The sequence below is a fragment of the Hipposideros armiger genome, unplaced genomic scaffold, assembly GCF_001890085.2.
Source record: "Hipposideros armiger isolate ML-2016 unplaced genomic scaffold, ASM189008v1 scaffold_1450, whole genome shotgun sequence".
NCBI classification, from domain to species: domain Eukaryota; kingdom Metazoa; phylum Chordata; class Mammalia; order Chiroptera; family Hipposideridae; genus Hipposideros; species Hipposideros armiger.
Window position 1 is genome coordinate 22036 of NW_017732800.1, and position 24113 is coordinate 46148.

At 39.7% G+C, this 24113-nt stretch overlaps 1 protein-coding gene across 1 annotated transcript in view; it reads right to left on the bottom strand.

The window, feature by feature from the left end:
• The window catches only part of HECW1 (HECT, C2 and WW domain containing E3 ubiquitin protein ligase 1), a gene marked incomplete at its 3' end in the record, with an annotated part of 151937 nt that overhangs the window by 20918 nt on the left and 106906 nt on the right, over nucleotides 1-24113 (bottom strand). The window lies entirely within an intron of this gene.

Consider the following 24113-nt stretch of genomic DNA (forward strand, 5'->3'; position numbering starts at 1 on the left):
ATCTTAGAAAAAGTGCTACATACCTCATTGCTGAATATCACTATGGTCACCTTCGAAGTACCCCCCTTGGGAAGCTATGCACCAATGCCAATACCTAGTCCAACCTTCGAAACAATTTTGAAACTCTTTTTCTGGAATGGTCATCAAAGCTATTATATTACCCTTGATGTCCTGAATGTCATCAAAATGTCTTCCTTTCAATATTTTCTTTATCTTGTTTTTTTAAAGATTTTTTTAATTGGGGAATTGGGGAAGGGGAAGAGCCAAGTAGTTGTCCTTCAATCTTAGTTGTGGAGGGCACAGCTAGCTCGGTTCCAAGTCCAGTAGAAATCTGGCCACCCATTGGCTGCTGGCGGTTGCTCAGCTCAAGGTGCCATGTTCAGTCTTAGTTGTAGGGGGCACAGCCCACCATCCCATGTGGAAGTCAAACCAGAAACCTTGTTGCTAAGAGTGCATGCTCTAACCACTGAGCCACTTGGCCAGCCCCCTTTTCTCTATCTTCAGGTAAAGAAAGAAGTCATTGTGGGCCAAATCAGGTGAGTATGGAAGGTGTTCTAATACAGCTGTTTGTACTGGCTTAAAAACTCCCTCACACACAGTTCTTGTGAGCTGGTGCATTGACATGATGCAAGAGCCATGAATTATTGGTGAAAAGCTCAGGTCACTTTCGTCTAACTACTTCATGCAGCATTTTCAGCACTTCCAAATAATAAACTTGGTTAACTGCTTGTCCAGTTGGTACAAATTCATAATGAATAATCCCTCTGATATCAAAAAAGGTTAGCAACATCATTGCAACAATGTCATGAACTGCTTGTCCAGTTGGTACAAATTCATAATAAATAATCCCTCTGATATCAAAAAAGGTTAGCAACATCATTGCAACAATGTCATGAACTTAATTGTCAGGCCTCATATATATTGGGTTGTTGAAAAAGTCATGACGTATTTTGTCTATGTTTTGCAAAGTTCATTTATTTATATAAATAACAAAGATCAATCAATAATATATTGCCCATTTTGTTCAATAACCTTTTGTCATCTTTCAGCAAGCTTCATAATTCCTCGTTCCTAGAAGCACTTGTCTTTATTTGCGAAAAACTAAACAAGGTGCTGATTTACAGCCTCATCTGAATTGAACGTTATACCACGCAAGGAGTTTTGAAGAGAGCGAAACAAGTGGAAGTCCATGGCTCAAGGTAAGGTGATTATGGTGGGTGTGACAACACATCCCATCCAAGCCAAGCTCCAATAATTTTTGACGGGTGATCAAACTTGTGTGTGGTCTTGCGTTGTTGCGATGGAACACAACTCCATTACAATTAATAAGCTCTGGACCTTTCTGGATGATGGATTCATTCAAATTGTCCAATTGCTGACAGTACACATTCAAATTGATTGTTCAGTTCCTTGGTAAGAGCTTGAAAAACACGACACCTTTAAAATCCCACCACACTGAGGGCATAACCTTCCTCTGATAAATGTCAGAGGAACAACTTTTTCATTTCCTTTGCAATTGTTCTAGGGTTGTTTCTTCCTTTCTTTTCAAATTGTAAGAGCTCTTTGAAATCTATATTACAGATTTTCAAACCCTGGTTTTTCTGAGTTGCAAGATTATTTTTCAAAATCAAATCCTGTTTGCAAAAATCTTCTCCCATTCGGTTGGTTGCCTCTTCATTTTGTTGATGGTTTCCTTTGCTGTGCGGAAGCTTTTAAGTTTTCATAGTCCCATTGATTTATTTTAGCTTTTACTTCCCTTGCCTTTGAAGTTAAATTCATAAAATCCTCTTTGAACCCAAGGTCCATAAGTTTAGTACCTATGTTTTCTTCTATGCAGTGTATTGTTTCAGGTCTTATGTTTAGGTCTTTTATCTATTTTGAGTAAATTTTGGTACACAGTGACAGACAGCAAGCTAGTTTCATTCTTTTGCACGTGGCTTTCTAGTTCTCCAAGCACCATTTATAGAAGAGGCTGTAATTTCTCCGTTGTGTGTTTTTGGCTTCTTTGTAAAAAATTATTTGTCCATATTTATGTGGGTTTATTTCTGGAATCTTAATTCTATTCTATTGGTCTGTGTGTCTTTTTTTTTTCCAATATCATACTGTTTTGATTATTGGGCTACTATCCAACATATATAAAGAACTCATACAACTCAACGACAACAAAAAACAAACAATCCAATTAAAAAATGGGCACAGGACCTGAATAGACATTTCCCCAAAAAGGGCACACAAAAACCAATAGACATGAAAAATGTTCAACATTACTAATCATCAGAGAAATGCAAATAAAAACCACAATTAGATACCTCCTCACACCAGTTAGAATGGCTATCATTAACAAGACAAATGATAACAAGTATTTGGAGAGGCTGTGGAGAAAAAGGAACCCTCATACAATGTTGGTGGGAATGCAGATTAAGTGCAGCTGCTATGGAAGGCAGTGTAGAGGTTCCTCAAAAAATTAAGAATACAATTACCATACAGCCCAGCAATCCCTCTCCTGAGTATCTACCAAAAATATCTGAAAACATTTATCCGTGAGATATATGTGCTCCTTTTTCATTGCAGTTCATTTACGGTGACCATGACATGGAAACAACCAAAATGCCCTTCAATAGATGATTGGATAAAGATGTGATATCTATACACAATGGAATACTATTCTGCCATAAGAAAAGATGAAATAGTGCTATTTGTGACAACATGGATGGATCTTGAGGTTATTATGCTAAGCGAAATAAGTCAGACAGAAAAATTCGAGAATCATATGATTTCACTGGTACGTGGTATATAAAACTGAAAACAACAAAGGAACAAGACAAAAAAGTGAAGAAACAAAAACTCATAGACACAGACAATAGTTTAATGGTTACCAGAGGATAAGGGGGTACGGGGATAGTAGATGAGGGTAAAAAGGATCAAATATATGGTCATGGAGAAACTGACTCTGGGTAGTGAACACATGATGCGATATATAGACAATGTATTACAGAATTGTACTCCTGAAACATATGTCACTTTACTAACAATTGCCACCCAATAAACTGTAGTTAAAAAAAGAAATTAAAGCTTATCTTTGACTGTTTATGGTATTTTTGCCATAAAAATGATTTTCATTTTTATATATTCAAATATGACTTTCTTTTCTTTTATAAAGGTTCCAAAGGTTCCAATCTTGATCCATTTTGAGTTAGTTTTGGTACATGGTGACAGATAGCAGTCTAGTTTTGTTCCTTTGCACATGGCTTTCCAATTCTCCCATGTATTTAACAGGCTTTCTGTTCTTCTTTGTATGATTTTGGCTTCTTAGTCGAAAATTATCCATATAGACTTTAAAAGTCTATACCACTCAAGATTTCTTGAGTTTGTTTTATTTTTTTTTAATTAAAATGTATTGGGGTGACAATGGTTAGTAAAATTACATAGGTTTCAGGTGTACAATTCTGTAATACATCATCTATATATCACATTGTCTATTCACCACCCAGAGTCAGTTCTCCTTCCATCACCATATATTTGATCCCTTTTACCCTTATCTGCCAACCCTCTGCCCCCTTACTTTCTGGTAACCACTAAACTATTGTCTGTGTCTATGATTTTTTGTTTATTGATTTTTTTGTCTTGTTTCTTTGTTGCTTTAAGTTTTAATCAGAAATTACTGTTTTATATTCTTAATAATGTTTATGATTTAGAATGTATATGGAGTCACCTAGATTTTCTCGGAGAAATTTTACTGTTATGTATTTTACTTGTACTTTCAAATTAGGGAGGAATTTAACTTTATTTTTTTCTTCTCTTTTTTGGTTGCATAGCCAGTTGTATTGACATCAACACTCCATTATTTTTCTACTGAATTGAACTTCCATCTTTATGACAAAGATATATGAATTTCTTGTACATCCTCAGGTCTATTTCTGGATAATACAAGTGTTCAAAAAGAGGGTTTCTCTAACAGTTTTGAAAACTTTACAAAATGTTTCTCACACGTTCTAAATAAAGCTGGGTTAAGAAATAGGCAGAACAGACACACATGTAGTCACAACACAACCTGTCATGCACATTTTATTGTGACTGCTTAATTAATTTATACCCCACAGCTTCTCTTGGGCATTGCTAGGAAGGCTACTCAGATTTAGTAGGATGGATATGAGACCAGTAAATCTCTTGTTAGGTGTCTATGAAAAAAACCCAGGGACTGCTGTTGAGGCAGCTTGAGGTGGGAGAGCTTATGTGATTCTTGACTCAAATAAAAATTACACACTGAGCTCTTTTGCTAGGAGGAGCCCTTGGGATTTGAAGGGCTACAAGATATCCAATGGAATCTCATGATGCTGTGGTTTCTATTTACTAATTTAAGACTCTGCAGATGTAGCAAGGGGTGTTTAAAGTATGTTTTCAAAGACTTCTCAAGTTCCATAAAACTCTACAATTACCCTTAATACCCACTTGACCAAACTCTAAACATGTGAAAGTAGCCTCCCTCCTCCCCATGCAGCACCTTGCAAGAAAGACATGAAAACAGAAGATTTTTACCATCCAAATAGTATCTGCTTATAGATTTTTGCTCAAGAGGTCTTAAACTATTTGGTTGTGACACTGTTAAGGTTAGATTTGTCCCCATCACTAACATGAAATGAGCACATGGACCTTCTGGTGATTGAACAAAAACTGATTAAACACACAGCTTCAGATTTGAAATCTGACTTCTGAGAATTCTTCTCACACTGATGATTACATAAAGAGTGACTCATATCACAGTAACTTCTTAAAATGATTCATGCTAATACTTAAAATAAACAGAGCATATCTGACACTCAGGCACTTTTCCTCAAAATAGAGAAAAAGCTTACTTATTTCAATTGTTTAGACTTCTGTTCACTTTAGGTCTGCTCTGAGAAAAGCAGTATTCAGAATAATTGAGATAGAAAAAGAATTTCCATTGATGATTTCAGAGAAGACAATATGTAGGAACTTAACAATTAGCACTGTTTTTCTGAATCCCAAATATATTGAATGAAAAATTGAAATGAGATTGAAACTCTCATAATGATGGAGCTTTAACTAAGGAATATTTCATCTGTCTATCTACCTATCCATCTATCATCTATCCATTATCTATCTATCCATCCATCCATACATACATACATCTGATTTTCTTCCCCTTTTCCCTCCCATTCTCCTTTCTTCCTTCCTTCCTTTCTTTCTTTCTTTCTTTCTTCCTTCCTTCCTTCCTTCCTTCCTTCCTTCCTTCCTTCCTTCTTTATTTCCACACATATTTATTGAGTGTGGAGTTTTTGACTAGGAAAGCAAGACCTCCAGTCTCACAGGGCTTATGTTCTAAGGGGAGATACAAAAAATAATGAGTTATAAGTATACAGTATAAGTATACTTTACTTCAGATAGTGATAAATATATAAATTCAGATAGTGATACAGTCTGTTAATATAACAAAGTAAGATGTTAAGTTGGAGAGTTATATGAGGTGTGATCAAAATAAATGAAGAATGTTTAAATAATAAAATTATAACAGTAGAACACACATGTGACCTCACAGCTGCCGAACTGACTGTTCCCATGCACCGATCTCATGAAGTCATAAGGAAGTGTCTAGGCAAACTGAGACCTGAGGGAATGATCTCGGTAAAGCTTCCTTATCAGATGGTCTCGGCAAACTGAGTCCATCCCCCGGGGTTGTGCATCAGTGTTAAGGCACAGTACTTATTGAGACACAATCGGGACCCAGGGTAAACAGTTGCTAGGCACGTAGACTCCACAGACTGGAAAAAAACAACTTTTACTACCTTATAGCAGTGGATAATAAAAGCTATGCATCAGCCAGACTCAGGGCTCAGTTCTTGAGGCTTCAGTCCCCTGGCCCGCTTGCACTCAATACTTGGCTCTTGTCTTTCTTAACCCTTCACCACCCCTCTTGCATCCCACAGCTCTTGCCATGCAGGACGCAATATCTGGCGTCCAATGTGGGTCTCGAGAAGGAAGGATGACTGCAAGTCGGAACTCAATGGAAGATTCATGCATGGAACCCAGGAGGCGTCATGACAACTACACAGTAGGGAAGATCCCAAGAATTCACCAGGGTAATGGAGAATACTGATAGCCACTACAGACCTTATATCTGCTTACTTAAGCAGCTTATTAAGAATGGGGGAACCCGAATGTCTGAACAGAAATTGGAGGAACTTTTAAAGGTTATTGAGGCTCATTGTTCTTGATTTCCATCCTTAGGGACGTTAGATTTAAAACATGGGAGAAAATAGGTACTGAACTCCGTGAGTTATATCATAAAGGAGTTCCTTTCCTGGTGACAACCTGGAATACTTGACAGTTAGTCCGGTCAGCTTTAGAACCTCTGCAAACTGATACGAAAGATGAAGGGGAGGAGGATGTTCCAGAAACAGATGACAAAGAGGAGAGAGCTGACGAAAGGAAGGAAGGATCTTTAGAAGCCCCCACAGTCATCCCAAAATCATTGAATCCATCTTTAGAGGACTGTTGTTCAACCCCAGCTCCTTTGCCTCATTTACCATCACCACCACCTTTACTTACTGCGCAGGAATGGGGGCCTCCCAGGATGCTGGCAGAGAGTGCTAACCCTTTCCTCTCTGACATTTGTCCACCTCCCCCCTTCCCAGAAAGGCTCGCAGGTACCTCTTTTCCCAGTAGAGAGAGGCATCTGACAAGCGTGTTTAGAGGGAGATTTAAACGCTTTAGCTTTCCCTGTTATTATTCATGAGCGCGTTGCTCCTGGCGCAGATCCTGATGATCCCAACAGAATCTATGAACATCAATATGAGTCCCTATCATTCAAGTTATTAAAAGAACTGAAGCTTGCTATAACTCAGTATTGCCCTACTTTGCCATACACCATGGGTCTTGTTTGAAGTTTGGCTGATGGCAATCGAATAATTCCTGTGGATTGGCACACAATGGCCAAGACTTGTTTTTTGCCTTCTCAATTTTTAAAATTAAAAACATGGTAGTTTAGTGGTGCAGAAAACCAAACTAAACATAATCAGGCTCATAATGTCCCTATATCCCAGAATTAATTATTAGGAAATGGCAACTGGGAGGGTACTCAAAATCAGCTAGGTATGAATGATCAGGCCATAGCCCAATTATTAAGGCTTTGCTTAATAGCCTGGGAAAAAATAAAAACAGATGGTAAAAGTCCGAGATCTTTCCAGAAAATTCTCCAAGGTCCTACAGAACCTTATACAGAGTTCATAGCCCATTTACAAGATGCAGTCAGCAAACAAGTAACTAATATGCAAGCGGTGGAGATAATTAAACAAATCCTCACCTATGATAATGCTAATAATGACTGTAAAAGGGCTATTGTGGCAATGAAAGGAAAGGTTGATTTAACAGGCTATATTTATTTGTGTCAGGGAGTAGGAACGGAACAATTCAAGGCTACTTTGTTAGCCCAGGCTATGGCAGGAATAAAAGTGGGACAAAGTAAATTCCCCAGCAGTTGTTATAATTGTGGAAAATCTGGACATACCAGAGAGGAATGCCAGAAGAAAAATAGAAACAGCTCCTGACCTCCCAATGTCTCCGCCTCTACGGGGCCTAGACAACCTGGAACTGTGTCCTAAATGCCAAAAAGGAAATCATTGGGCCTCTGAATGTAGATCAGTTTTCCATAAAGATGGAACTCCCATTCAGGAAAACAGAAGGGGTTGGCCCCAGGCCCCGACAACAACCGGGGCATACATGACACAGACTATTCCTCAAAATTATCAGGCTGTGCCTCCCCCTGGGTCATTGTCCAACAACTCAGTCTGGCAACAAAGGGGAGTGCTGCAGTAGATATCTGTTCAGCACAAGATATTTTATTGCTTCCTGGAGAATCCCCCCTTTGCGTGTCCACTGGACTTTTTGGACCAATTTCCCCAGATACCGTTGGACTTCTCCTTGGTCACCGTAGCTTAACATCCAAGGGAGTAACAGTCCATATGAGTATTATTTACTCCAACTATGAGAAATAAATTCAAATTACAATGTCTTATTCAGTTCCCTGGTCAGCTAAGAAGGGAGAACAGGTCACGCAATTACTTCTGCTCCCGTATACTCTCCCAAGCAAAAAGGAACTCAAAAAAGGGGAACTGGAGGATTTGGAAGCACCAGAAAAGCAGACATTTTTCTAGCAGGAAAGATATCAGGAATTTGCCCCATTTGTCAAATTAAAATACAAGGTAGAAAATTTGAAGGTCTTTTAGACACAGGAGCTGATGTTTCCATAATCAGTTCTCAGGAATGGCCAAAAAATTGGAAGGTACACGAACCTAACATTAATATTGTTGGGGTGGGTTGAGCCTCAGGCTTGCACCAAAGTGCCTGCATTTTCCCTTACCTCGAACCCAAGGGTCACAAAGGATTTTTACAACCTTATATTGCAGATATCCCAGTCAATTTATGGGGTCAAGATCTGCTCACTCAATGGGAAGCAGAAATTTGGATACCCCCGGAACAGTATAGTCCTCAAAGTCAGAAAATATTGAATCAAATGGGATATCAGCCAGGAAAGGGTTTAGGAAAATTTAATCAAGGAATAACTCAACCCATTCAATCCTCACCCCAACAAGGACGAGAAGGATTGGGGTACAGAACAGATGCTCAAGAGCATTTTTTGTAGGGGCCACTGTTGTGGAGCTATGGACTCCCATAGCCCTTAAATGAATTGAAAAAAACAAGCTTCTTTGGATAGAACAGTGGCCCCTCTCACAGGAAAAACTAGAGGCTTTGACTGAATTGGTACAGACCCTATTAGAGCAAGATCATATAGAACTTTCTACTACCCCTTGGAATTCTCCAGTGCTTGTAATTTTTTAAAAAATCAGGAAAATAGTGAATGCTCATTGATCTCTGAGCTGTTAATGCCATCATTGAGCCCATGGGTGCTTTATAGCCTGGGCTCCCCCACCTTCCATGATTCCTAAAAATTGGCCTTTAATAATCCTAGAATTACAAGATTGTTTTTATACAATCCCCTTACACCCCCAAGATTGTCCTAGGTTTGCATTTTCTATTCCTTTAACAAATAATAAAGAACCTATGAAGAGATATCAGTGGAAAGTACTCCCACAGGGGATGCTTAACAGTCCTACTACATGCCAACTTTTTGTAGCCAGAACACTTATACCGGAAAGAACAAGTTTCCCAGAATGTTATATCATTCATTATATGGATGACATTCTCTGTGCTGTGGCTTCCAGAGAACAGCTAACAGCATGTTTTGAATTCCTTAAAAAACAACTTGATAGGGCATATAAGATTCAAACCACCACACCGGTGCAATATTTAGGAGCTGTGTTCAACAGACAGTCCATCCGACCTCAAAAAGTTCAAATCCATAGAGATCAAATTTCTATCTTAAACGATTTACAGAAGCTATTAGGTGATATTAATTGTCTATGTACTACTTTAGGCATTCCTACTTATGCCCTCAGTCATTTATTTGGTCTGTTGCAAGGACCCCCTCAACCAGATAGCCCTCACACACTAACCCCTCAGGCCAATCAGGAACTAGAATTAGTAGAGCAAAAAATACAAGAGGCTCAAATTCAGCATATAGATCCCTCTCAACCTTTACAGATTTTAGTTTTTCCTACTCCACACTCACCTATGGTGGTAATTATTCAAAAGGATGAACTGGTAGAGTGGCTTTTTCTTCCTAACAATTTTGTTAAGTCACTCCTGAGCTACATTGAGTTAATCTCAGAACTCATATCATGAGCTCACACCAGAGTTCACCATCTCCATGAACAGGAGCCCAGTCATGTAGTAGTTCCTTTTAAAAAGCAACAAATAGCACATTTAAACATTCACTCTGACTCTTGGCAGATTGCTATGAGTAACTTTTATGGGATTATGGATAGTCATTATGCTAAAAACAAGTTATTTCAATTTCTTCAGAAACTAATTGGGTTTTACCTAAAAAACTCCAACAGACACTTATTCCTCAGGGTCTTACAGTTTTCTCTGACAGATCTAGTAATGGAAAAGCAGCAATAGTCAGTGAAAAAGGTCATCAGCTTATCCACTGTAATTGTACTTTGTCCCAGAAGTCTGAATTAGTTGCTGTTTTAACTACATTACAAACCTTTCATAGTCCTGTAAATATTGTTTCTGACTCTGCCTATGTAGTACATACAGTACAAAATATTGAGATGGTATCTCTTTCTGGTAATCAAAATCCATCTGTCCAGATGCTGTTTACCCAAATCCAACAGATTGTGAGAAACCGTCAACACCCTTTCTTTATCACACACATTCGTGCACATACTACGTTGCCTGGTCCTATGACACACGGCAATGCCCTTACTGACTCCTTGGTAGAGAGTGCTCATGTTATAGAAGCCACTCATTTTCACTCTCTAACTCATATTAATGCTGGCAGTCTCCACTCTCATTTTCCTAGCACTTACCAACAAGCTCAGCGCATAGTTCAAACTTGTCTAACTTGTCAAATTCTTAATGCTCCACAGGAATGCCCTGAAAGAGTAAATCCTTGGGGTCTTTTCCCCAATGAGATATGGCAAATGGACATTACTCATGTCCCCTCCTTTGGGCAATCATCATTTGTACATGTTACCATTGATACTACCTCTGGCTTTCTCGTTGCCACTGCTCAAACCTGTGAAACTACAGCACATTCCTGTCACCATTTACTTGTTTGCTTTTCTATTATGGGACTCCCTCATTCAATCAAGACAGACAATGGCCCTGCATATACCAGCACCAAATTTGCTCAATTCTGTGCTGTTTGGCAGATTACTCACACCACAGGTATTCTTTACAATCTACAGGGTCAAGCCATTGTTGAACGTGCTCATTCTACTTTGAAAAAAAGTTACAAATAGCAAGAGCTATGTTTACCTTGAATTTTTTAAACTTGTCTGGCTCAGGCACCGAGCCACACCTTGGGCATACAGCAGCTGAAAGACACTTTAAAAATCTTCATAGCCCAAAAACTATTGGAAAGTATGCCTATCTGATGGAAAGATATCCAAACTAACCAATGGCATTTAGAAACCTTATTAACATGGGAATGAGTTTTGCTTGTATTTCTTCAGGTCCAGAGGAAAGGTCTTTGTCAGTGCCTAGCCTGTGTGTCAAACCTTACCATGAGCAATGGCTCACGGAAGAGAAGATTTCTAGAGTTCATAAACACTGAACCTCCTGTGTTCCAGATGTCTGGTCTGTCACTGACAACCATGCTGAAAACTACCCGGATCGGTCCAGGCCCCGGAGACCGCACTCCCAAGATGGAGAATTCTTGACCCCCCACCTGGGAGCAACTGAAAAAGTTGTCTCACCTGGTGGAGAGCAAACTGCTAGAAAAAGGCATACCTAAAACGGATGCCAATATGTTGGTATCAATGCTGGCAGCCATCTCTGTTGTAAGTTGTCTTTCTCCAGGTGTTGCAGCAGATAATTTTACTTATTGGGCTTATCTGCCTAATCCTCTTTTATTAACCCCTTTAACTTGGAATGATGATCCTCCCATAATATATATTAATGATAGTTCTTGGTTCCCAAACCAGAAGATCAGAGAAGTCCGGAATTCCCCGAGGAGGAGGGATGGAACTTTTCCCTTTCCAATCATACAGCTTTAGGCTATTTAAACACACCCATCTGTATTGGTCTTAAACCTCCATGTCTTTTCCTTTCCCATCAATCCTGGACAGCTTCCAGAGGGAAAGGAAATGGCACATATAGAGATATGTTTATCATTTCTGGAAAAGGATTTAAAGCACAGGAGGTGAGCACTCATAGCTACCTTCACCTTATTCCCCCTTGTACCCATCAAAGTAACTGGATTGATGGACAGTCCCATATCCACTGGGAAGAGTGTCGAGGGAGCATGGATCGAGTGTTATTTAATGATTCCCATGGGGTCGCAGTCCAGAATTGCACTCAATCTAATATCTCATCTGATCAACATCTCTGATGGTGAGTACGTTATCATAATTTTTCACAAGTAATTGAGACTCAATCTAATTCTTCTATTACCTGGGTGAATGGTGCACTTGCACCTCCTCAATTAAGAATGATAAGTCCCTGTAGAGGGCCAGTTCAGAAAACTTTGTGGAAAGTAGCTCTTAGCCTAGGTCCAAGTAAAGTATGGAAAGGAAATTATACTTATTTTAGTAAAGACAATTATACTTTCATCTTTGAAGAGACTCAAATATTTTATTTACAGGCATGTTTAAGAACTCCTTATGTCTTTTTAGTAGAAACTATAACTATTAATCAAATGGCAAAATTGGTCAAATGTCCTCAATGCCATTTGTACATTTTCCTTAATTTGTCAATTTATAATGCCTCCCATGATCAGATTATGATACTCCCAAGAAGACAGGGGTTATGGCTCACCGTCCAAGCTCCAAGAGTGTGGGAAGGCTCCCCAACTGTTCATGTTGTTCTTCAACTCCTTCATAAGATTTTGCATAGAACTAAGAGATTTATTGGTCTTCTAATTGCAGCCATTATGGGAATTATAGCTATAACAACCATGGCTGCTGTTTCTGGAGTCGCTTTACACCAGACGGTGCAGACTACTCAATTTGTACAGGAATGGCATGAAAATGACAGTAAGGCATGGAATCAACAAGTAAAGATTGATCAAGAACTTAGTGTGGGACTTGCTGATTTAGAAGCTACAGTAGTTTATCTCAGAGATCAATTAGAGAACCTCCAAACTATGATTACTTTAAAATGTGATTGGAATGTTTCTTGTGTAACTTCTTTTTCTTATAATCATTCACACACTCCATGGTCTGAGGTTTGAGCTCATCTCCTGGGACATACTCCCAACCTCGTTGTAGATATTCAACAACTACAAGAGGTGGATTTGATATCTCATGCTAACCTCCAACTTCTCCCAGGAGAGGAATCACTCTCCGTGGCTGCAGAGAAGCTTTCTGCTTTGAACCCCTCCTCACTTGGGTAAAGGCCCTTGGAGGAGGATTCGCGGGTGCCTTATTAATCCTATTGACCTTACTTTTCTTGTTTTGCTTAGTCCTCCACTGTGGACTACAAGCTCTCAAGCAAGCCATGAATCAAGAAACTGCCAAGTCTGTGCTCCTCCTGTTACAAAAACAAAAAGAGATGTGACCGTGCAGCTGCCGAACCGACTTTACCCACACACTGATCCCATGAAGTCATAAGGAAGTGTCTCGACAAACTGAGACCCGAGGGAATGATCTCAGTAAACCTTCCTTATCAAATGGTCTCAGCAAACTGAGTCCATCCCCCTGGGGTTGTGCATCAGTGTTAAGGCACAGTACATGTTGAGACACAATCGGGACTTGGGGTAAACAGTTGCTAGGCACGTAGACTCCACAGACTGGAAAAAAAACAACTTTTACTACCTTGTAGCAGTGGATAATAAAAGGTATATGTCAGCCAGGCTCAGGGCTCAGTCCTTGAGGCTTGAGTCCCCTGGCCCGCTTGCACCCAATACTTGGCTCTTGTCTTTCTTAACTCTTTGCTGCCCCTCTTTCATTCCATAGCTCTTGCCACGCAGGACACGACACACACATTGGTATTAATCTCCCTCAAAATACACTTTTTTGATTCAAATACACTTACCCCATCATTCTTGCTACTTTCTGAAGCAGACCTGGACGTCCTCTTTCATGAGTGTCTTTAGTTGCACTGTCGTGGCTACCTCCATGTCCTGAATTAATTTAAAATGTTTACCTTTCATCGTCATTTTGACTTTGGGTAAGAGCCAGAAGTCGCACGGTACCAGATCCAGTGAATAAGGTGGATGAGAACACACTGCAATGTTTTTATTTGATAGAAATTGCCATACCAGAAGTGATGTGTGACACAGAACAGAGCCTTTCTATTGTGGTCAAAACACACAATGAATGCTGCTGCCCAGTGCTATCCAATGGAAAGGTAGTGATCTTCAATATGGGAAGTAGCATGTCAAACTTTAGTAAGTGTGCAACAATTTTCAACATCTTTGGTGCAGTCAGTCGGGTGTGAGCTATGGTTGAGAGATGGTGTGTTTTGAAGTGTGCCATTAATCATCCTCCATCATGACAATGCTCCATGTCACACATCTTTTTTGGTACAGCAATTTCTGTCAAATAAACACATTATGGTGTGTCCTCATCCACCTTATTCCCCGGATCTGGCACCGTGTGACTTCTGGCTCTTTCCAAAAGTCAAAATGACCATTAAAGGTAAATGTTTTGAATCACTTCAGGACATCCAGGGAGCCACAATAGCACAACTAAGGACACTCATGGAAGAGGACTTCCACAACTGCTTCATAAAGTGGCAAGAACATGTATAATTGTGTTTGAAGTGAGGGGGAGTATTTTGATAGGAATTAATGTCAATGTGTCTTTTACTGTAATAAATATATTTTTTAAATTTCAATATTCACCATTTGTATTGATCACACCTCCTAAATAGATGGGTTATTTTAAATTGAGTGTTCTTAGAGGAGATATTTGGGCTAAAATGTGAATCTTTCTTATTCAAGCATAATAATTTGAAAATTATGAATTTTGCACCATTCATACTTTGTATGAGACATAAAAATAAATTTGGAGCTTTTCACATATATGGTTTGGTGTTTATGCCTCCATTAAAAATATATGAGAATTTTTTACCTGGTATTTTCTTATATGTTATTTTATAATAAGTGGGAAATTTCATATACTTAATTACTCGCCATCTATAATCCATCATTAAGTTTTACACATTTGTTCAGTCTTCTTCTGAAATGACTTTTTATTCCCACTGCTTCTCCCCTAATTTAATTATTTATCCTCTTTTCAAAGAACTGATTTACTAGCCTCTTAGATGACACCCTTTGCATACTCCAATTCATCTGCTTGTACCAGAGTTGACTTTGGTTACAAGATATTTATGATCAAGACATTTTTCTACTGTAAAAATATTACATTGCCATCTTTATGATAAAATTCAAACTCCCTGGGATGGCATCAAATGCCCTTCCTTATCTGAAACAAGGATATGTTTACTCTTTTTCTTTATTTTGCAGCCACACCAAACTGACATCTTTTTGTTCACCCCTCCATCCTCTACCTTCTTCCTTCTCTGCTGGCCAAATATTCTTACTCATTCTTTTTTTTTCATTAAAATAATTTTTTTTCTATTTTCAATTATAGTTGATATACAACATATAACACATATCAGTTCAGGTGAACAACATAGTGATTAGACATTTATACAACTTACGAAGTGATCACCCTGATAAATCTAGTACACATAGACACCATACATACTTATTACAATATTATCATCTATATTCCTTGTGCTATGCTTTACATTCCCATGAATATTTTGTGACTATCAATTTCTACTTCTTAATCCTTTCCCTTTTAGACTCACCCCTGCCCCAACCCTCTTCCCAACTGGGAACATTGAAATAGTCTCTGTTCCTATGAGTTTGTTCCTGTTTTAATTGTTCATTTATTTCGTTTTCAGATTCCACATTTAAGTGGAATAACATGGTGTTTGTCCTTCTCTGACTTATCCATTCAACACAGTACACTCTTGGTCCATCCATGTTGTTTCAATGGCAAGATTTCATTTTCTTTTATGGCTAAGTAATATGCCATTGTATATATATGTACTACTTCTTTATCCATTTTTCAATTGATGGACACTTAGTTGCTTTCATATCTTGGCTATTATAAATAATGCTGCAATGAACATATGAATGTATATGCCCTTTTGAATTAATGTTTTGGGATTTTTCAGGTAAATATCCAGAAATGGAATTACTGGATCCTTCTTTGTCTCTTGTTATACCCTTTTTTAAAGTCTATTTTGTCTAGTATAATCATTGCTACTCCAGCTTTTTTCTTTCCATTTCCATTTTCATGAAATATCTTTTTTCCATCCCTTTACTATTAGTCTATGTGTATCTTTTGATTTGAAGTGAGTCTCTTGTAGGCAGTATATGTAAGGGTCTTCTTCCCTTATCCTTTCAGCCTTCAAACTTTTGATTGAAGCATTAAATCAATTTACACTTAATGTAATTGTTGATAGATATGTTTATTACCATTTTATTATTCATATTTTGATCTTTTTCTTTTTTAAAAAACCCCTTTAACATTTCTTGTAATACTGGTTTGGTGGTAATAAGTTTCTTTAGCTTTGTCTTGTCTAGGAAGTTCTTTATTTACTCTAAATGATAGCCTTGCTGATTAGAGTGATTTTGGTGTAGGTCCTTGCTTTTCATCATAGTTTGTGTCAATCCCTTCTAGCCCTGGAAAGTTTCTGTTGAGAAATCAGCAGACAGTGTTATGGGGGCTCCCTTGTAGATAACTAACTGCTTTTCTCTTGCTGCCTTTAATATTCTCTCTTTGTCTTTAACTTTAAAGACAAAAAGATGTGTCCTCGTGTGGGCCTCTTTGGGTTCATCTTGTTTGGGACTCTCTATGCTTCCTGGGCTTGTATGTCTATTTCCTTCACGAGGTTAGGGGAGTTTTCCATCATTATTTCTTTAAATAGATTTTCAATTCCTTGCTTTCTCTCTTCTCCTTCTGTTACCACTCTGATGTGAATGTTGGTATGCTTGATGTTGTCCCAGAGGCCCCTTAAACTCTCCTCATTTTTTTTGGATTTTTTTCCCTCTTTGCTGTTCATATTACATGTTTTCTGCTACCTTATCTTCTAAGTTGTTGACTTGATCATCTGCTTCATCTAATCTACTGTTGAATCCCTCACAGTATTCTTCATTTTAGTTATTGTAGTCTTTATTTCTCACTGGTTCTTTTTTATGTTTTCTATTTCATTGTTGAAGTTCTCCCTGAGATTATTGAGCATCCTAGTAACAAGGGTTTTGGACTGAGCATCTGGCAGATTGCTTGTTTGCATTTTATTCAGTTTTTTCTCTGGAGTTTTGTTCTGTTTTTCCATTTAGGACATGTTTCTTTGTCTCCCATTTTGGCTGCCTCCCTGTGTTTGTTTCTTGTATTAGTTAGGGCTGCTATATCTCCTGGTCTTAGTAGAGTGGTCTTATGTAGTAGGTGCCCTGTGGAACCCAGTGGCACAGTCTCCCTTGTCACTTAAGCTGAATGCTGCAGGTGTGTCCCTTGTGTGGGCTGTGTGTGTCCTCCTGTTGTAGTTGAGCCTTTGTTGCTGTTTGCATGTCAATGGAAGGGATTGACCCTCAGGCTGACTGGCTTTGAGGAATGGGAATGACTACAGTGGAGGAACTATAGTGCAGGGGTTGACCCTACAGAGCAAGATTTGCTTTAGCAGGACAGTAGTGCCTGCTGAGTCTGCCCTTATGGAGGTGGTGTGTGGTGGTCTGGTGTGGTCTGAAACTGGCCCCGAGATATGTTGGTTTTGGGGCCTCTTGGGAGGGCTTTTGTGCAGACTAAGGTCAGCTGCTCTCTGTGCCCAGCCTGGAGCCATTTGGTATAAGCAACAAAGTGATCTACAAATGGTTGCGAGTTCTGCTGAGCTTGGAGGTACCTGGGAGAGGTTAAGATGTGAACTGAGGCTGGCTATCACTAGTGCCAGGCTTGGAGCTGCTTAGCAAGATATGCAGGGCATGTCAAGGCCAGACACTGCTTGTTTGGGGTTTGTGAATCTTTGAGAGATTTTTAGGAAAGTCCGTAGCATTAGTCAAAACAGGTCATTTGTATGGAAAAGCTATTGGAAGTGGTTGGGTAGGCCTACAATCTGGGTGGAACAGGGTTTCAGAGAATCACCAGGGCAGGGTGAAATGTTAGCCAGGTTTATAGAGACTCAAATTGGGGGCCGCCTGCATGTGCGGGTTGGGTGGTGGGAGGGCTCAACAAAGGGACAATGGCTTCTGCCAGAATTTCTGTCTAGGAGACAGTTGTCCCTCCATTCCTTGCCCTGAAGGCAGATAATTCAGTTCCTCCCCAAATGTCTCTGGGACCTTTTGAGCTGTTGCTCCAGTGCTACAGCTAAAAGCATCTGAGTTTATCAGTAAGTAAGTCCCTGTGCGGGCTCTTTAAGAAGAACACCTGGGGCTTCAGCTGACCTCTGTCTCACTCAGCCACAACATCTATTGGTTTTCACAGCCCAAAGTTGTGGGGACTGCTCTTTGAAACCCTGGAACTCTGGGCTGTGGATCTTGGTGTAGAGCTGGGTCCCCTCACTCCTCAAGAGGAACCTCCACAGCCAAGATATCCCTCCTGATTTTTAACTGCCACCTGTGGGTATGGGACCAGCCTGTTCTGTGTCTCTGCTTCTCTTACCAGTCTCAACATGACTTCTCTATATCCTTAGTTATAGAACTTCTGTTCAACTACTCTTCAGGTGATTTTCCATGATGGTTGTTCTGTACTTTAGTATTAATTTAATGTGGTCATGGAAGGAGGCCAGCACAACACTTACTTGTTCCATCATCTTGACTAGAGCTAAGGATTATTCTCTCACTCATTCTTAAAGCTCCTTTTTCCTAATACTAATTACCAATGTGATTAGTGCTATAAATGAGGTATGTATAACATTTATCACATTATATTGTAAATTCTATAGTTAAATATCTTACATTGCCATAGTTTGGGGGCCAGAACCTGATGTGAGAGCCAGGTTGCCTAGATTCCAATCCCAGCTTTGTCCTTGACTACCACTATGACTTTGGTTATATCTGTGCTTTATTTTCTTCAGTTTTAAAAGCAAAATAAATCAGTTGCTGGGTTAGTGTTGTTAGATGAACGTGTCTAAAACGTGCCCGGCATGTTTAGTAAGTTTGCAATGATGCGTTGTTTTTTAGCTTTATATTAAATTAGCATACAATAGAGATTAAAAGAATAACAAGTTCAGCATATGAACACCTCATTAATATACAAACAACATAATCATAATCAAAGAATGAAGGTATGGAATTTGAAATATTACTTCAAGATTTCTATAGTTAAAACACATACAGTAAACATCTTTAGTTTAGCAAATGGTAACATTTCTAGTGGATTAATTGAAAACTCTGAATTGTGTAGACTCTTGTGCATTTTAAATCTTTGCCTCCTACCCCTCATGGGTTTCCTGCCATTCTCTGCTCTGCTCTGTGACTTGGGGGAGAGGTTGCTATGGGTTGCAATATCTGGAGATCCCTTGCCCTCTGTTGGTTTGGTTAATGGCACTAGAGAGTGAAAGAAGAGCATTGAGGTGCTATTTTCTGACCTCTTCCTGCCTGAGTCAGATCTGGCAGGGCTGTGTCCATCTGTGACCACAGCTCCCATGGGAGGCACAACAGGGTTCAGTGCCACATCCTCTCTCTTACTTAGCATGTGCCTGACCTGTAAGCTGCTGATGGAATAGCACAGTGTGAGAGGAGGCAGAGGCCTTCCCTCTGTAATAAGCAGCAGTTGGACCTCCTGTAGAGCAGAGTGCAAAGTTCTCAGGGGACATGAGCATTTGTCCCTGACATTGCAAGGGCTTTAAAACCACAGACAATAAAAAAAAGTGTGTGCTTTGGGCAATTAATTGCACATGCAAGGTATGAGAATTCTATTTATTTTAATAGCCCTGGTACAAGGAAGCAACTGGTGCGGCTTGTGGAACAAAACTGATTTATACACCTAATCTTCAAGGAAATGTTATTTGAACACTTCAAAGTGCCAGGTATTGAGCTAGAGTGAAATAAAAGACTGTCTTTGCTTCCATGGAGATTACTTTCTAGTAGAGAATCAGACAAAATAGAGTATGAAACACAGAAAAAGTTCAGTGAAAGATAAGAAACAAGAAAAAAAAAGTGCAAAGATGCCTCCTCCAGCCACATGTAAGTAATGTTTCAATCCTAAGTGATGTTTAATTCTGTAAAGCTGACCCATTTTTCACTGCTTGTTTGTGGTCTGTGACACTGTTCAGCAGAGTGAGGAGGCGGGCAGACAGCAGGAGTACTCCTGCTCCCAAGAGGGCTACTTCCTGGCTTGTGACAGGGATATTTTCCAGCTTTACAAAGTAGAGGCTGTGATCGTGAGAAGCCCTGAAATGTTAGGTCTCTGTTTTTTACAAGTGATGTATTGGTTAGAGTAAGTGTCATCTCCTTCACAGGCTGTGTGGGTCTCAGAATAAGAGATCCTGGGGAGTGAAGCAGGGTCATACACCTAGATCTGAGATCAGCTGCAGCTTTGCCCATCCTGCTGGTGGGTGAGTGGCATCTGGTTGGGCAATATTTGAGAACTCTGGATTCAGGTTTTCTCAGTGTCATTGACATAGCAGTAGCAACAATGACAAGGACTCAGACCTGGGACACAGCAACTACTTGCTACCTACACTTTGTGCAAGGTCCAGAGCAACTTCATTCAGGAGTGAGCCTTCCTCATCACCCTTCATTAAAATGCTGGCCAAAGAGCTGACTGAGCACTCAGAGATGCTCAGTTTTCTTTGTAAAACCATTTGCCACAAGGCACAAGGATCACTAGTACGAAAATACCTGGAAGGAGCAACTGCAGTGTTACCATCTGGTTGATATACAACATCCCAACAGGGTTTTCTATTTTAAAGGAAGCAGCTCAAGTTCTCTCACCCATGATTGCCCAAAGGAAAACTGACTCCTATCACAGGACCTCCTAGGCACTGATGAGAGAAGAGTCCAACTCCACGTGCTGGTCATGATACAGTCTGTCACCTGTGCTGGTTCAGCATCCCAGCTTCTCAGCAGCCCAGGGCTTAGGAATGAAAGGCTCAGAATTGGGCTGGGGAGGTCCCTGCTTACTTCATAAAGAGTTGCCATCCAACGTGCAGCACTGAAAGGACACTCTCATGTGCACAAGCTCTGTTTAGGCTGCGCATGGATCAGAAAGCTACCTGGAATTTTGTTTCTGGGTTACACAGCAAATATTCTCAAATAAGTGGGAATGTCAGTGGATGGAAGTCCTCACATTCTTTCCTTCAGAAAGACAGAGGTTAACTAGCACCTCCAGGGCAGGCACTGCCGGGTCTTTGATCTTTATAAAGGATCTACCCAGAGAACTTTGCTAATTCTTAAAACATCCCTGTATTACAAAATTTACTTCCTCAATGCAGTAAAGTATAACTGACACACTTACAGCTCTTGCATGCCATAGATGAGCAGAAGCAACAAAGTCAGGGTGAGAGCAGAGCTGGGCATCTGGCAAGGGGCCTTCCCCAGTGGAAAGTGACTGAAGTCACTCTTGAGTAGCAAACAAGCAGGCCACAAGTCCAACAATTCCTCTGTGCTTTCCATTAGGCCTTTGCCTGTGGCTTTATTTTGTGTCTGCACTGAAACTTTCTGGACTCCAAGGCTTTTTTCAGAATGTTAGGTCCCATTTATGACACCATGGCACTTACCCTTGTTCTCGTATGCTTGCCATCGAAATGCAGCTCCCTTGGTCATCTGAATGTTCTTACCCTCTTGATGTCTTAACCTCTGTCTTTCCGCTGTCCTGCTCTGGACCCCTGGAGACAGCATTATTGCCTACACACCTCCTCTGGCCTCTGCCTTCTTAGACTGCCTTTTCCTCTCCACAAGCAGACCTTTTCTGACCACCTCCCACTCCCTCCAGGCCTATATATTCTTTCATCACACTCTTCCCGTTGGGAAAGTCCCACGCTCTGACAACTTTGACTCTGCCCACCCCTCATACATCAGTGTTGTCCATCTTGATGTGGGCTTTCTGCTCTGCTGTTGTCTGCACAAGTTCTGTAGGCTCATATCTTCCCATGGCAGAACTACTTTTTGCTCATTTCTCCCAAATCTCAATATCTAGCCCAGCTGCTCTCCTGCTAACCAGGGCCATAGTTCCACTTACATAGTATAATATCAAGCTGTGTTTATAACAGAAATTGCAAGCTCTACATAACAAAGAGTGAATTTCTCATCTTCTCTAAATATTGTCTTCTTGACATAACTCTTATCACAGTTAATAACATCAATCGACCCAATTGTGTGACCAGAAACCTTGCAATTATTCTGTATTTCTCTCTCATCCTCTCCTCAAATTCAGTCAGTGCACTAACTAGTTGAATCTCTTCTCTCTCTGAGATGTCCCTAAAGTCAGTACCTTCCTTCTCAGACACTGCCTCTGCCTTAGATTTGACCCTCTATTTCTTTCTCTGACTTAGCAATTGCTTCAGAGCTGATATGGCTCCCTTCTCAAATTTTTCTTCACAATATGGCAAGATTTACTTTTCAAAAACAAAACTTTAATTATAGTATGCTCCATATGGAATATGACCACCTCCCTCTCTTTTCCATGTCTAGCCTCACTTTTACCACAACCTCAAAGATCATTCTCTGCTCTAATTCATCTTCACTGCTTGCTGAAGTCCCCATTCCTTCTGATGTCTTTCAATTCCTACTTCCAATTTTGTCTCTTTGACATGTCTTTCTCACCTTCTATGCTGAGTCTCCTACACAACTGCCCCTTAAGACTTGGTACAATCATCGGCTCTTTTTGTAAGATTCACTGGCTTTATTCTCCATTCCCTATCCTCTATCTCAGGCTGAGTGAGACACTTTTCTTAATGATTTAATACAATTATATATATATATGCATTTCAGGTATGTGTGTGTGTGTGCGCACGCACACATACATGTATATGTGGATATTATGTATGGATAACCTGGCACTTTAAGTTTTGTATTGTAATTGTTACTTCACTCATGCATTCTTCCCACTACAGCTTTTTGAGGGAAGAGATCTTGTTCATTTCATCTTTGTATCCTTCCAACATATAGTATGTGCTTAGTTTATAATTGTTTGATTAATAAATTTATTCCCACAACATCTAGCATGGTCCTATATGGTATGATATTTGATGAAAATATTTCTTTATTGGTTGTAGATTCCAATTCATGCCCTCTAAGATGCCATCTTAAATTTCATGCTCACAAAGAAGAGAAAATTGAGGGGTTATATTAAGTATAATCTATGTACATATGTATTGTTGTGTCATGGGTTATAGTGTTCTCTAACCCTGCCTAAATGTGACCTAAGCGAGAGCTGGCATTTAATTCTCAGGGTCATAAGTCCCCTTGGCAGTGACTTGCCTGCTCTGCTTTCCTGTGTATTTCTGTCTTACAGGCTTCTTCATCCCTTTATTGACAAGTGACAAGAAAAAGAATGACAAGGGCAACTTTTGTTTTGTCATTTGTGTCAAATGTTTGATGTAAACATCCTCTTGCCTCAGCTTTGGAACTACAGAGCTGAGACTTTTTGGAGAGAGCAGGCATGGCAATAGCTAACAGCCTTAAAAGATGTGGGTTATTTCATGCTATAAAACCAAAACACAAGAATTTGGCCTGTAAGCCCAGAAAGCCCAGGGATTATCCCAGAATCTGACTATATCAGCAGCCATTGCAACACATCATAAATAAGCAATGTCACATAAGAACCACAGTAACAATCCTTAGGACTCATTTTCTTTTTGATGGCAGGAACTCCTGCAGTGAGAGCTGGGGTAATTTCAAATCAGGTGTGGTGGTGACACAGCGGGAAATTGCAAGCATGCTACATGTCCCATGCAGATTTCTGGAAGCTTCTAATACCTGAGGTACCTCACCCACAGAACTGTACAGAATTGACTCATACTTATCTTCTCACACATATCAATAAGTGGTAATAGATGCTTCAATAAGAGAGAACCAAAGAGGTAACTGGATTTTTGAGCCCAAAGGATACTTAGAGGTCATTTGACTCTACAGCCTTATTTTACAATAAGATGCGGAAGCTGATGTCCACAATGCTAAAGCCATTGGTCCAAAAGTACACGTGTCAAAATATTTCAAATTCATGAATCAAAACATCCACTGAGGACTCATAATTTTAGTAGAATTATCAATATTCAGGTCCTATGTCTACTTATCTTAGTTCCTCTTTAGAAGGCAATTCTGTATCTTATATCAATTTGTAGCTGATAATACACTTGCAGTATTTTTAGTAATTTATTTTGTATTCTGGATGAAAACTAACAGAGAGTCTTTCTTTTAGTGCTTTGCTGTTCACTCTCATCACCCCTCATTCTATTTGGCCCATAGCAGCTCTTGAGAAATGCTGTTTCCTTCAGAATAAGAAAGACTAGAACTTTCAAACATAAGAAAGTAAAAATTCAGGCCGGCCGAGTGGCATGATGGTTAAGAACTG